The 16,799-nt window shown below is 32.4% G+C and overlaps 1 protein-coding gene and 1 non-coding gene across 2 annotated transcripts in view; both read left to right on the top strand.

Moving 5' to 3' along the window:
- Positions 1 to 16,799, top strand: part of Grid2 (glutamate ionotropic receptor delta type subunit 2) — a 1,421,540-nt gene that overhangs the window by 365,708 nt on the left and 1,039,033 nt on the right. The gene's annotated exons all lie outside the window — the stretch shown is intronic.
- On the top strand, positions 6,093 to 6,169 carry Trnaa-ugc (transfer RNA alanine (anticodon UGC)). The gene has a single exon. It is a non-coding gene; the product is annotated as a tRNA-Ala (tRNA).

Genomic DNA, 16,799 nt, shown 5'->3' with positions numbered 1-16,799 from the left:
TTCATTGCTTTTGCTGAGGCTGACTTTGAACTCTCCATCCTCCTGCCTCAGCTTCCAGAGCCTCTGAGATAACAGGCATATGCCATCATGCCCAGCAAGAGTTATATGTTTAATCAGCCAAGCCATGTCTATAAATTATAATTCAAATAGCAAAGAGAAAATTTGAAAGCATGTATGAAAAGGATCATAGTCTTCTAGATTTTGGAATGATTGATTTATATGTTTAGAATGCCTGGCTGGTTGAGTTTACAACCAGGCATGAATGCTGCAAATATCAAAATGGTGTGCACAATCTTTGGTGGAAATATGTGAATACTGAAGAACACCCCTGGCAAAGTCAAACCTGATTACAAAGTTTTGAAATGAAGTCCTGAAAATAAATGCCGAAGTTAGCAGATGGATTCTGTATTAGTCAGTTTTTCATTGCTATGGTAGATACCTGAAAAAAAAATCAGTTTTAGAGGAGGAAATATTTATTTTGGATCATGGCTTCAGAAGTTTTAGTTCATGACTGGCTCCATTGTTTCTGGGCCTGTGGTGAGGCAGAACATCTTGTCTGAAGCTCTGAAAGAGCAAAACTGCTCGTCTCATGGAAACCAGGAAGGTGAGAGAGGGAGCATGAAAAAAGGGCCGGGGACAAGACATACCAGTGCCCCCTGTAACATTTCTTCCAATTAGACCCCACTGCATGCAGTTTCCACCACCTCCCAATAATATCATTAAATATGAATCACCTTATGGATTAATTCACTGATGAGGTCACAACCATCATGATCCAATCACTTCCCAAAATCCCCACCTCTGAGCTTTGCTGCATTGTGGACCAAGTTTTAAACACATGAGTCTTTGGGGAGCATTTCATAATTCAACTATAACAGATTCCCTTTAAATAATTTAACTAGAAATATCTTAAAAGCCTCATCATATGAGACACCTTGCTAAAAGCTGGAGTGACAAAGACAAATATGAAATAATTCAGTTCTCTAGAGAGTTTAAACAGTCTAGTGGAAGAAATAGAAAGTATCTATAGAATTTTAATGCAATGTTAATGACCAGTCCTGTAAAAGAAAAAGAGAAGTTTCAAATGGGCCTAATTTAAGACATAGTTTGAAAATTATGCCAGGACTCATGCTAAATGTGCTCAAATAGGATATGAGCAAAGGGACAAAAAAATACTATTTAAAGTGAACAAGTATCAGCAAGAAAAATTATCTCAGATGTTTCTGTTTTGAAGAAGCTCATTGTGTTGTAATAGAAAGCACTTGATGGTCCAAGATGAGTCTCTTGGTAAAAAAAAAGTGACGCATTCAGTAAGAAAAAAAAAATCAAAATTCCTCTGTATAACTGAAAAAAAAAAAAAAAAAAAAGAGATAATTTGTAATTGTAGGGGGATTCCTAGAGAGAAAGCAAAAGAAGGTATGAGAAAAATGGGAGAAAATGGTAAAATATAATGTTGGTTTTGGCAATAGTGAGAGATAAGGATATAGGAAGTAAAATACAAGAAATTTCATAGAATTGGGAAGGAAAATGCCCATGAAAATATAACACTGTGGGAGTCCACAGAGTATAGGAAAATTCTGGACTTCCCACAGTTTGTATGAAGGAAATGGAGTTAGTTTTACTTAAATTTTAAAAGGAAAAAAATATTTGAATAAAGTGAATAATTTAGAATATTTAGGAAGTCGATGTAGTGATTGGGTAGCAGGCTTTAAAACAGTTCTTCAGTGTCCTGGATGATTTCTCCTTCCCTGCAACCAGTCATGGATTAATGTTATTTTAAAATGAAAAATGTGGGCTGGGGAGATAGCTCAGTTGGTAAAGTGCTTGCCTTGCAAGCACAGATCCCTGGGTTCGATCCCCAGCACCGCAAAAAAAAAAAAAAAAAATGTGCTTCGGTTTCATGGCAATACAGTTGCTTCAGTTTCTGTTTATCTCTTCATTAGATGATAGAATCTTATTTGTAAATGAGTACTGATTTATGGACTACATCTTTTTTGTAGAACTGCTCTGGAATTGGGCGGCATGATTCCATATGTTGTTATGAAATTCTGAAAGAAACTTAACCTCTCGGTCACTCATTTTTCTCATCTGCAATAAAAATTGTATACTCATATTTTGCAGAAGTTATGACATAAATTGTCATGATATTGATTCTGTAACTCTTTTGTAGTAATAGAATCCCTGATTTTCAGATGAATGCCTGAAATAAAGTTTAGCTTTGTCAGACTTCTTTGTAGCTAGTTGTTGCCATATGGCTTCTGTTGGACCAGTATCTTTTAGGAGTAATGTATGTGCAACACCTGGAGTGAGCCCTCCAGTGATTCTTCTTGTCCAAAATGAATGAAGATATGATGCCTGCTGTCTCTTGGGTCATGAGATTAGGACTCACATGCTGAGGCTAGTTCTGTAAAATAGAAGGAGGTTGAGCCCTATATATCATGGACTATTATAGCAGCATGAAAAACGCTTACCTTCAGCCATCTTTTAAAATAAAGAAAAAATAACATTTATATTTTTTAAGTTACAGTGGGCATTCTGTCACATACAGAATAATCAAATTCTAATGGATGAACATAGAAGTGACAAAAGATGTGTAACACGTTAGTTGACATACAGAAGGCACTCAGTAAACAATGATTGTTCAAGATATCATGAATTTGTTCAGTAAATATGTAATAGCGACCTTCTGTGCACTAATACTGTGTTTAGTATTGATTTTACAAAGGTGATTAAGTTAAATCATCTGCATATAAGAAGTTATTTTCTTGAAGTTACAAAGTAAGGATAAGTCAATAACAGTTTTTCAGATGATCAGAGTCTCATATGACTGAAATCAAAGTATCATGTAGTTGCTTCCTGGTATTGACTAGGAAAATTTCTACTTCAAAATACTGTAAAGTGGTAACCCTACCTATAGAATTTTCAACTATTTCTAAGTTGATACATTTATACTTTGTATTTTCAGTAAATAAAATGGTGTTTATTTATTTTTAACATTCTATAGTTAATCCAAAATGAAGAATATGTTCAAGTCCTTCAGAGACTTATTAAAGGCAATTCATTCTTTGTTGCTTACTGAAGTAAGTTTACTAAGCAGGCATACTGGTTTAGTTTGGTATATTTTAACTGAGTTCTTAAGTTTTCAGTTTCTTGTTTTTTGTTAACCAAGAGCTGCTATCATTTCTTAGAGACCACTCCCAGGTCCCTGCCCTCTGGGCTCCTCAATTTCAACTGTAGAAAAATTCCTTCCACATTTCAAGAAACTGAGAACTTTCAATCCTGCCATTGCAAATAAATGGATTCTGTCAATATCCTGAAGGAGGATGGAAGTCTGAATGTGTTGCATTCCTATAGTGAATTCAAATGTGACAGTTTAAATGTTTGAGATCTAGCAGTTGTGAGGACTTGCTCATGGATTGAGGAATGCTGAAATTTCAAACACAGAGTTGAGTTGTTAATGACATTCTGGATTTGCCTTTGACTCTACTTTTGTCTGAAAAATTTAGGATACATTTACAACATTTTTGTTTTTAAAATTTTTATATAACTTAGAAGAATAAGGTTATCTCATCTTATGGCAAATATTTCAATATTTAGTAAGACCTCTGTCTCTGAGTAGGCTATAATCAATACATACATACATACATACATATGTACATAAAATATTCATATAGATATGGTTCAATCCATGGTAAATTCTTTTTAAAAAGTTACTAGAGGTTAGGTCTTAGATAGGCTACTAAAATGTCAGTAAATTGAATTTTCAGCTATATTGAAATTGTTAACTTTTATCAGCTTGTGTAATCTGAGTAACAGATATTAAAAAATAAGTGCATTTATGAAGAAACTATGCAAAATGATCAATTTTAATGGTGTTCTACTTGAGATATTTTGTCACTAAATATCTTAACAGAATCAAATGAATCTTTTAAAAAATCTTCAACCATTTATTTCCTATTAACGTGGCAAACATGTAAATGACATAGTCATTAACATGGGTGAGTAGGGCATAACTCTGCTCTTTTCCATTGGTGAACTGAGTCACCATTTGAATTCAGTAAATGAATGCAACACATTTTCTTTCACTAGTCAAAAATCCAGTAATGGTTTTTGTGATTGTTCCATGAAAATTAGATCCCTCAATTACGTTCTTCTACCTTGCCCTTTGACTTTCTACAAAGACTTTTATTCATTTAGCCAATTTCCTCACTGAAAAGAACAAGACAAAGGAAGTTTTGAGCTTTGACATGCCTGTGATATTATTAGCAGGAATACAGTACATTAATGCAGTGCTGCCTGGCCCTATAGCGGTTCTGTGCCCTGTCTTCGAAAGCTTTGAGATGTTGTAATTATGAAGTAAGGCATTTAGTGGTAAATTTGAATCGCATATTGTTGAGGAAAACTGAATTCTTTGGTTATACAAGACCCTTATATCCCCACTCTCTGGTTATTCACCAAAGTATGATCCTTTTCATGGTCATTTATTTCCACAATCTATTATAAATGAAAGCTTGTTCAACTGTCTTGCAGCTTTATTTTATTCACACAGTGTTGGGACCATCGTTTAATCTGACATTATAGTATCACATAGGAAGCTGCTCCAGTGGTTTATGCTCATGAGAAAATACCATTATACACATTGGGTCAGTTCATCCATGATTGCTCAGACAAAACAATTGGTCGTTTACTTTTTTTCACTTTAAAGTTTAGAGCAGTCTGGGAATTCTTTTTTTCATATAGCAAGCTGATAAATGTTGCATCTCATAGTGTCATATTATTATTTTCATTTCTAACCTGGTGTAACAATCTGAGCACAGTAATCTAAACAAGTCCAGAGCAAATGTTGAAGTGAAACAAATCATAGGATTTCCACTGTTTTTGTGGAGAACAGATTCATGACTTAGCTTTTAAATTAAAAACTTCTCAAGGGACAACGTGGCATGGGTACCCAGAGCAGTGTCTTGGAATGCAGCAAAAATTTAATCAGCAATTATTGAATGCATGGCAACATGAATGAGGAAAAGTTGAAGAAAAGTACAAGTAGAAGAGTTGTCTCCTTCCTTCTTTAAGAATATTTGAAAATACCCTGAGAAAGTCTCATATACTTGTCCATGCTGAGACTATTATTAGGGCAACATGTATGCAAAGCTGCAAAGAAGTTAGTCAGCTTCCCTGTTCCCTAAGACCACTTGTATTTCACAGGCAAGGTGAAGTCTTTCCAACAGAAGTCCTTGACAGCAAAGCAAAGAAAATTTAAGCAATAATAACAGGAAATGAATGATCTTACATTCTAGAGATAGGTTTGTAGAGCAGAAAAGAGACTGACAGGTGTCTGTTAGAAAATCAATGTGTAATGAGCTATAAAGCATGACTCACTAACCCATTTAATTGAAAACACCATATGCACTTTGATGCTTTGTTTGACTCTGTTCTATTAATGAATTTTAAAGTAAATATATTATGTTTATACAGACGATAAATAAAGCAGTTTTTGAGTAATATAGTAAATGACACTGTATCAAATATCTTCATTAAAAATCTTGAATATAAATGCATTGAAATTAATATACAGTTGTCATTAAAGCAAAATATATTTGATTGAACAATTGAACTACAAGAAAATAGAACTTTATTAAACGGTAGCCAATTTTAAAAAGTTAACCTATAAGATTATACAGTTAATCTATTCATATTCACGTATTTCCACTGAGCTGTTACCATGCTTCAGACATTACTATTAACTTGTTTCCAAAAAGATGAGAACCCAGTGTAATTATGTGACAAATGACATAAATTGTGTAAAAAACATGCAATCCAACTAATTACCTAGTTTTACCATAATTTTTTTTAAATTCATTTTTATTGTAAACAAATGGGATACATCTTGTTTCTCTGTTTGTACATGAAGTAGAGGCATACTGTTTTTGTAATCATACATTTACCTAGGGTAATAGTTTTTGATTCATTCTGTGATTTTTTTTTCTTCCCCCCCATCCCTCCCACCCCTCTTATCCCTCTATACAGTCCCTCCTTCCTCCGTTCTTGCTCGGCTCCTACCCCTCATTATGTGTCATCATCCACTTATCAGTGAGGGCTAGGGATGTAGCTCAGTTGGTAGAGTGCTTGCCTTGCAAGCACAAGGCCCTGGGTTCAATCCCCAGCACTGCCAAAAAAAAGAAGTCTCTGGAGATATTGACAGTTTTACCATAATTTAAAAAATAAGATTCTATTATCCCCTCCCAAATTAGTAAGAGATATACGGAAATTTGCACATTTATTTAAAAATATGCTATTCATTTCTAGATAAACTATGAGAAAATCTGTTATTATTCATGAAGTATAAACTGAAAAATTTTCAAGATATATAAAATCTGTCTTAAATATTCTAGTGACTATGACTTAGTAATGAAAATTTTGAGAATATTTTGCAAGAAAATATTTCCCAAACTAGAAAATATATTCATATATATGATTTTTTATAATAACAAAAGAGAATTAATCTTGGAAAAAATTGATAAATAGTTTAGATATAAAATATCATTAGAAAAATTTGAAGAAATAATGCATGATATGCTTGTTTACATAGTGCTCTCTCAGAAAAAGGGTGATTATGAAAGTAAAGCAAACTGCTTTTGCAATGACTATGAATTAAGTAGACTACAAAATTTTAAATATGGTTTGCTAATAGCTATACCAAAACAATAACATTTTATAGATTATACATTTTTTTAAAATTCAAAAATCTTTTTAAGTGATAAATTAAGAGAGTAGGGACAGCGATAACCTTTTGTTCTCCTTGTTACTTCATCTATTATCTTATATACTTAAAGTATTTTTTTAAAAAACTCTGAAAACATAGATAATTTCATAATACTCTAAGTCTTTTTAAATTTTTACTTAGAATATCCTCTTCATTTCATGATGTCATAATGAAAATATTTCCAAAGGAGGTTTTTAACATTATTTCTCATGAAGTTATAATTTTGACAAATACCATGACCATAAAGTCATATGAAGATTCTTTTTTCATTTATCTCCAAAGGGCTCTTATGAAATGATTTGTTAATACAAAATTCTATAGTAGTTTAATAAATGAGAGCTACTTTTCTATTTTCCTCATTTTTAAAAGCATAACATATTAAGACCAAACATTTCAAATTAAGGTTTACCAGTTACAAGTTTTTCAAAGTTGCAAAAGTATAGGAAGTTGACAAATGCTACTGAAAGGCAGACAATTTTGATGGTGTATATGGACTTGCATGATTCATAGGAGAAGATCAGATCTGGCCTTCCAATGTAGAGGAGGTGAAGGATGTTGACTTAAGGAGAATAGTACACATGAAAAGAGGTACACAAGAAGGAGAAAGGGAGAAATGATAGACAATGACATCAAATTGGACAAGTATTTATTACATAAGGAAAGTTTCGCAAGTCTTCTGATTAGAGAACTAGCCAATTTTTGATATACCAATCCTTCCTCCAGGGTGTAAGTTCAGGGATACTGGTAATAGAAGTTCTTCTTCATTCTTCTAGTGAGAGAACACTGTTTTATTATGTAATATATTTCTATCCTAAAAATAACTTTGATGCATATATTATGGTGAATTAAGCAATACAGTAATTCTTTGACTTCCAAATTCACATTTCTGAGTTTTCATATATACTCTCTCAAGAATGTTGAGTATTATTATTACACTTTTCTTGTTAAGTCAAATTAGATCATATTGTACATTAATTTTCATCTATATGTATTTTTCAGAAAAATGTCCTGAACATACTTTCACATAAAATAATAGAAAAAAATAAAAATACAAAAAGAATTCCTAAACACTTTATTTGGATTTTTTTCTTCACTAATTATGTAGATTATGGTTAGCCTAAAGTTGTAATGTAGTTTGCTGTTTCAAAGCACTTTCTTGTATCATTTTTGATTCCTATAGAGCTTCTTTGAACTGGGTAGGATGCCTATCTCTGTTTAAGAAATTAAGAAACTCATATTCAGATGGGTTAAAATACTACTCTTGGGAATATTATTCAGGGATTTTTTGAATCCTTGAATATTTGCACTAACAAACAGTTCTTTTTCTATAAGTAAATATATTAATGATTTAATGGTTTATCTTTATGATGTGATTATTAAGTAACAGATGTGTATACTGTATGTGCAGAAGTACTGCAACTTAGGATAGATAAGAAATAAACATATATAAAGCACCACTTAAATATAACCTAATACAATTGTAAAAATATGTGATAGATCATATTTTTCTAGAACCATCTTCTGAGTACAGGCCTCTGCTATCCAAAAGGTGATGATAACACTTATGGTCTGGATACACATCCAAAATAATTGAAAGCAGCGACTTGAAGTGTTTGTACAATTTGTACCCTTATGTTCACAGCAGCATTATTAATGGTATCCAAGTGGTAGAAACAACTCAAATGTTCATTGATGCATAAATGAACAAACAAAATGTGGTACAATGTGATACAATGTGATAGCATTCAGTATTACAAATGAATGGAATTCTGACACTCTACAATATCAATGAAGCATGAAAACATTATAAGTGAAATAAGCCAGTGGGAAAAGGACAAATAATGATTCTATATATATGCCGCACCTAGAGCAGTTATATTCATGGAGATACAAAGTAGAAGGGTCAGAGGGGAACTGAGGTGAATCAGTGGAAGCTGGTAGTCAAAGAACCATCTCTGGAATTGAGAAAATAGCTATAGAAAGCATGGACTTTGGTACCAGCTCTCATCACTGTATATGCAAATCCTAGCAAGGAGAAACTGACACCCAAATACGAGAAAATATCAAGCATTTCAAATGAACCCAGGAAAAACACAATGTAATCTATACCTAATACTTGTCCTGTGAAATGAGGAAAATATTTAAATGCCCTGAAATTCAACTTATTCCTGAGAATAAGGAAAAGGGAAACATGGTTGGATTGGTAAGTATAAATTTAGGTGTATTGGTAATTATAAATTTAACTGAACAGTTAACCAAGAAGGATTGTATTATGTACCAGAAGTAACTAACAGACCACAGTTTGACAAGTTGGGGAAAAGAAAAGGAAATGTTAGCTAAACCTGGGTCAGGTGAAAAGATGCAAGGAAAGTTCCACCTGTGACTTATGACTATGTACATATCAAATAACTGTGCATATTACTATGTACAGTCAAAGCCTAAGAACCATTTCTTTAGAAGATGCCAAGTGACCATTACTTTGGAATCATAACATCATAGGATGTAGTGGCTGCTAAATCAGAGGAACACAATGATCTACTGAAAGACACACAATAAAATTACTCAGGAGACAAAGCCTAAATTCCCAAATCTGATACCCTTTCCTACTTGTAACATAACAACCTATTGATGATGATTGGTTGTTAGTTGAGCATTTGTAGGAATTAAAGTTTAAGAATAGAAAAGAGTATAAAACTTTCTCTTTTATTTTCGAAGTATGATATTTTGTGAATTGTTAAATTCACTATTGAAAGTGATTAAAAATAATAAAATTATTGTATTGCCACAGTAAAAAGACTTTTCAGTAATAAGTCAACCTTTAACTCTGCATTTGTATTATTCTTGAGGGTGCTTCCCGAGTATATATATAAAAGCAATGCCATAACTCTAAATAGTAAATAGTACCTTACTGTCTAACTGTAGGTATCCTCCAGTTCTTAGGATTGAGAACAAAAAAAAGCTTAGTGGACATGCAAATTGTAATCATTTTTTAGAACCTAGCATTTATTCAACAGGTAAATATATAGGCATTGATTAGATTGGATTGAAAATTTTGTATTTGTATTGTATTGATTTGAAGTATTCTTATATAAAAAAATTTCAATCAATCATTTTGTGTAGTTTGCAAAGCCATATTTTGAAATGTAGGGGATGAGTGGCTAAAATTTTTGCATGTGTCTAACCTTTTGGTAATTGCATAGCTCTTGTAAGACAGTTGCATGATCATGATATATCAGAATTTGAACATGAATAACAAAGAAGAAAAAAAAATGCTTTTTTTGAAACATTCACTTAAAGATCTATCTTATGCCTAAAGCTTAGAAACTTGACAGAAATATGTCTCTTTACATAAAACTTAAAATCACCATTCCTGTCTTTAATATCCAATCAATCTGTACTTGGAGGCATTCAGTAGCTACTTCTGTATTTTAAAAAGAAACATTAGCCTTTCAGAATTGCTGTTTCTTGTAAAATTACAGTCTATTATAATAAAATTGTTCATATAATGAAGAATAGTCAGGATGTGGTCACTTTCCATGGTGTTCTAAATGTAAGAAATATGGAAGATGGTCCAAGTATTTCTGCAGATTGCTTGTTTAATATAGAACTAGTCCCTTAAAAATCAACATGGGCTTATGTTCTGAATTTAATATTAAGGTAGACTTCTTCTTATTTCTTCTTGTTTGTAAGCACTATTAAATGAGCATTTTCAAAATAACTATTAAAGTAGTAATTACCAATGTCCCAGATAAATTGTTTTCTATATTACATATCCATAAGTACTCTTTTTCCTACTGGAAGTTAGATGTATTCTTAATTACAAACTAAACTTACTCCATTTCAATGATAAAGCAAAGAATGTTTAAGTTACAGAAGGGTCGTCAATTAAAATTAACTCAATACCCAAAAGTTACATAGTGCTATTAAGACATTCTTTTTGAAGTAGGGTTACAAAGCATAAAAAGATGACCCCAAATGATATCCAGAAAGGCAGTTCATTCTGATGACAATCCAAAATAAATTATTATACAGACCATTTGTGTTAAGAGCAGCCTACTCTAAAATAAAGTATCTCCATCTATAAATCTCTTCTTCCACCACCTCCTCTCTCCCTACCCTCTGCCTCTCACTCTCCACCATAGTTAGGAGTCTGATGTATAAAACTCTGCATATTCTGAGTAATCCTAGGTTGACATTTTGCTGACCTACCAGGCTGAGTTCACTTCCATCCTAGGACTGACTGACATTTTAAAATGTCATTAAAAAAAAAAATAATAAAAAGTTTGCTCTTGGACTCCACAATCAGAATTCTGTGCTCATTAAATGTAAAAACAAAAGGAGACAAGATTTACAGCCTCCATCACATGGATTTAACCAAATTAAAATTCCATGTCTACTGTACCATTTCTATGTAATATCACTCTGGATATAGCAGTGTATTGTAATGATGAAGAGTGCAAATGTGGGAGGTACTTCTATCATTATTAACTGTATAGCCTTGAAAAAGCTAGTTATCTTTACATGCTTCAATTTCCTTTATTTGTGAAATGGAGATAATAATTATACTGAAATTAAGGAGTGCTTTGGAAAGTACATTAACTAATAAAAATGTGCTTAGAATAACTAAAGCAATAAGTGGCACATAGAAGTTAGTCTTCTGTTATTAAGCTTCTGATTCCAGAATAAACATTCCAAACAACAGAATTTGAAGAAGAAAGTTTTAAGTTTCAGTTTGTCTCCCTATGTTTTAGTGGAGTCTATATATGTCAGCTAGGTATGATCCAGAATAGTCGAAGGTTGGACTGCAACTATAACCAATGATTCCTGAGAATAAGAAGTTAGAAGACTGAGTTGGGAAAAATTGAATTGAAGAGCCTAAGATCCTTATTATTTATTTCAGATATAATAACAGGACTAAGGAGTACTGCAGCAAATAATTCTAAATTCCCAAAGGAGCATGTTGGATGAAACTGTAAATATAAACTAAGTATCTGTTTAAAGTTAACACAATTAGTTAAAAGCAAAATGCTGAATGATTTTTGTATTACTTTTCAGAAGATTGAATATGGCTGCTAGTTTGGATCTTATTTCATCAAGGAAGCATGAGCTGGCAAAGTGGAAGTGACAAGAAGCTGGGAAAAATCTGATCATATTATCTTAGGTGCCATAAAGTGAAGGAAGTGAATGCTCTGTATAGTCTTAAACTTCTCTAGATTTTAAGAAAATCTTCTGAACAAAGCATGTTCATGAGAAAGGTGTGTTTAAGTGCTAAAAGTTCTGAAAAACAAAATCTTATTATAGCCTCACAGATATCCTTATGAGAATAAAAAGTAAATAGACAACTTATAAAATAACACAGTTTTTTAGAGAGAAAGTTTTCTGTTGAGCTTAAATTTTGTAGAAGAACTATAAAAAAGGAGAGAAAGCACAAAATGAAGAATGAATTGTAATAAAGGAATGAAAGACTAAAACATGGGAAAAGAAGAAGGTGAAAAATATTGAGTACAAAGTAAATTGTGTTTATACTATGGATGTTCTAGAAAAATAAAATTAGGCTTACTACCTCAATCACGATTGAGAGAAAATAGAGTTGTTCAACTTGTACTTTACTTCTGTTTTACCTGTTTACAAAAAAACAAAGAAAAAGCAAACAACTAAGAAATACAGTCAATATGGATAAAGTTGGAATGTAAATGTAAGAGAGAAAAGGGGAAATGAAGTATAAAGTAAATAATCTTTCTTTTCCACTCACAAAGTTATTATCTTCCACAGACTGTAAAGACTGTGTACGGGCATGAAAACTAAAGCAGCAATTTGTAAGACTATAGATACTTCTATAATATCATGGAGGCATAGAATATATGTCATGTAATGTTACAGAAACACCAAATTTCAGGATCAGAAGGAACCTTACAGGTTGCTATGATATCTGACACCTGAGTGTCCCGTGCTCTTCTTGCCAACAAATTAATAGAAACAAACAATACTAATCTTCAAGATGGAGAAAGTCTGTCATCTATAGATCTTGATATTAATCCTTAGCAAAATGGAAAAATGAAGAGAAATGGATTAGTGAAATCCCATAGTGGTTTGTGAATGAGAACAAAAAGTGGAAATCTCTAGGAGTCTTAGGGAGGATAAAATCATTTTTAGCATTACTATACTTTTATAATGTGACTGAATGCATGGATATTATGAAAAGTATTGTAGCCTCAATATGTGTCCATTGAACTAAATTATTTAAATGTCTGCTATTATACTTTTGTATATAAGACAAAGAAATATGTGTGATGAATTATTGCAGTGTTTATGAAATTTAGTCAGTTGAAGAACTAACAAAGGAACAACTTTAATGATGTGGCTAGACTGAATACTTGTTTACAGCACTGTGTCTTTTCAAGAAGCTATAGAAAGTCGGCTCAGGTTAAAGCAGACATAAGTGTTAGAATTTACTGAATGCTAATATTTCATTTTCAATAAATGGAGAAAAAAGATTCATGTATACATGCTGAGATATCTAATTAATTTTTAGGGGAAAGGAAGTTGCATTCCAACTTCACACATATCCATATGAATTGATAGATCAATTAAGGCATTTTGTTATTTTTTATTTGTTCTTTTTAGGTATACATGACAGTAGAGTATATTTTGATATATTTATGCAAACGTGGAATATATCTTATTCTAATTGGGATCCCAGTCTTATTATACATGATGTGGAGATTCATTGTGGTGTATTCATATAGGTACATAGGAAAGTTCTGTCAGATTCATTCTACTCTCCGATTTCTATCTCCCCTCCTATCTCTTAATGCCCCTTTGTCTAATTCACTAAGCTTCTCTTCTTCCCTTGCCATTATTAAAGCAAAAAAGTGAGTAGAATATCTATTTGCTAACAAACCTTAAATTGTTTTTCTAACTCTGTTCACCCAAATCCATTTCTCTGTTGGACATGCCTGACTACCTCACAGATTGTTCAAACTTAGCACTCCAAATATGAGCTTATGGTTGTACCTCCATATTCTCTTCCTCTTCCTGGGATTCCACAATGTTGAACAGAAACATCGCACACTCACATTTTCAAACCAGAATTCTGAAAGCCATTCTTGACTCTCTAGAATGTATTTCCTAAGTCATACTAGTTATGAAGAACTGTATCAGGGAAGAGATTTGATCAAAATGTTAGAAATATTTCTTTTTCAGTAATCAAAGAGAACAGTGGATTCATTTTCCTGAGTTTCTTAGGGAGAAACCAGTACAAATAAAAATTTGGTTTCTCCTATAATAGCCCATTTATTACTTTTTTAAATACACATTTTAGCTTATTCCATAAATAAAGTAACGAGAACTTAATTCTCTGTAACATAATGTACACAGGTTACCTGATGTGAAGAAAGGCACATACCTTAATACTATAGCATTTCAAATAGGTAGCTTTGATGTTGAGAGGACTGATGTGAAAGTAAACAGATTGAAGTCTGAATCCAAGTTTTAATTTCACTATTTACTCATAGACAAGTTACCTTTGATAAGCAAACAGAAATAATAATGTGATAAAGATTAAATCAAGTTATATAAGTAGTTCATCTAGTATAGTTCCTGGCACAGATATTCAATAAATATGTCACTTCATCCCTTTTTCTCCCTTTTCTAGAATAATTACAATCATTTTTAAGTAGAAAATCAAAGAATGTGTCATTGAAAGCAAAGTACTTAACTTTTTCCTATAAAAATGATTAGTATTAGAAGAGGAGGAAACAAAGGTAAGACTGTTATTGCAAGTACAAGGAAAGGTTCCAGTAAAAATAGATAATTGGGAAAGGACAGAGTTCAGGCAGTAGTTAAGTATCATTTGGATGAAACCTAGAATTCACTTATTCCAATAAGATATATGATTGAAAAGATGAAATGGTGTCAATGTTTGTTTTCAATATATTAGAAACCTAACAATGCTAGCACATAGTAATCTTGACAAAATATTTGTAGAATGAAAGAAGGAAGAAAGTATTACAGGACAAATATCAATTATTCTGAAAAGGTTTTGTCCACAGAATCACTTAAATTATAAGAAATTATACCTATATCCTACTTTTATTAGATTTTGACTGTTTAAATGATAAGTAACTGGGTAAGAAAATTTGGGAGGAAGGTGTAGAATAAAAAAAAATTACTTCATCCCATTAGGTTTAGCACACTTATAATTCTTATTTGTAGACCTAAAATGGTGAAATATCGGCAATTTCCAATGGTTCTATCTTCGTAATCAACTCTTAACTGCCCTTGCAAGGTATCAGGCAAATTAGACGTATGATCCCTTTCTCTCCTTGTCCAATATATAATCTGTCTTCAACTTAACATTACCAGCAACAGAAATTGTGCATAATATTTATGGTGTGATTTGTGGTAGATTTAAAATATATTCATTAACTGTTGAGTCATATTTAGTAAGACATTAGAAGTAATTTTCCTACCTTATGAGTTCAGAATAGCAATCTGATTTTAAGAATTATAAATAATAAATAAATAAATAATTATAAAGAATAAAATTTTCCATTCGATTATTGGTTTTCTTTATGACTGAAAAGTGTTTTCTTAATTGGTAGAAAAGAAATGCAAGATTTCATAATTTTTAACTTTCATTTTATTGTGCTTGCGATACTGCGGTATATTGGCGATGAGTTCTGCTTCCTCAAAATGTTGAAGTTTGAACATTAGGCAAGCACACCAAGGCAAGCATATTAAGCAGGTTTTATTTGAAGGTAATAATACAGACTTCTCCCAGGAGGGAGAAGAGGGCCATGGCTGATGTTCTAGAGTTCTCAAAAGTGAGGCACCCTACATCTTTTATAGATTAGGGTCTTCTTTGTTCTGTTCTCTCCCCCACCTATCTTTCTCCTTCCTGCCTATCATGACTGGTGAAAAAGGTGAGAAGCAGATGGGCAGGGGGAGGGCCAAATGATTCTGGCAAGTAGGGACCCAGGGGGCCTTAATTAGCAATTCCCTGTCTGCAGCTTTTGGGAGGAGTAGTTAGGCAGGTAACCTTGGTGATCAAAAGGACTCTGGAGACACTGACGTTCCAGTCTCTCAGGGGCAGTCTCCAACTTCCCAGACTCAGATGGCCTTCATTCCTCAACAAGATTTCCTATTCTACACTAATTGCCTGTTCTCAATTCTGGCTTCACTTACATGCTTAGAGTATAATAATAAAAATTTGCAACTTATGCACCTGAAAAGTTTATTTTGAAGCTAAAGTGAAAAAATATGATGCAGGCATTTGAACAAAATTAATTTTTGTAATCACAAAGCAATTTGTGACAACAAGTAGTTTGAGACAGGTGGCCTGTCTTTTGACAGAGTTACAGAGGCAGTTAATCCATATTGGTTAAGCTAAAAGAGACTCAGGTTTAAAATCAATTCTACCTACCATAAAATGGGTTTGGCTCCAGTGAAATAATTTGGTGCCTCAGTCTAGGATCACTGAGTATTGATTCTTCAGAGTCAGACTATGAAGTTGCAACTTGGTTCGATTCCCCAGAGATCCTTCAGGGAAAATGTTGATCATAACTCCAACTTGAGAGTTCTTTTAGCTCACTGCAGGAAAAGTGGAATAAATTATCATTGTATTTGGTAAGTAAGGATTTCTCCTCTTTTAAAAAAGCAGTCTCCAAATCTTAAATAATAATATGCTCAGTTATCACCAGATAATAATATGAAATTATTAGCTGAGTTTCTAACTAAACTTAATCCATATATATCTGTATATGTAGACTTTAAGTCACCAGTATTTATCATGCATTACTAAATGTGCAACCATAACCCTTCCAAACAAAAATACAAAAAAGTAGAAATAAAATAATTTCAATTTTTAGAGTTAAGAATTGTGGATTTCTTCACTGATTATAAGTCAGTGTAATTCAATTGAATTTTAGTTCACAGATAATTGGTGTGTTACTGTTTTGGTAAAATTCCTATGAGGATTTTTTTCCATCCTGGTTTATTAACTAGCATTCTTGCATCCTTGACTGTGCTAATGTCTATA

This window comes from Sciurus carolinensis, chromosome 10, assembly GCF_902686445.1.
Source record: "Sciurus carolinensis chromosome 10, mSciCar1.2, whole genome shotgun sequence".
Lineage (NCBI taxonomy): Eukaryota > Metazoa > Chordata > Mammalia > Rodentia > Sciuridae > Sciurus > Sciurus carolinensis.
Note: the sequence above shows the minus strand (reverse complement) of the source record. Positions and strands in the feature narration are given on the sequence as shown.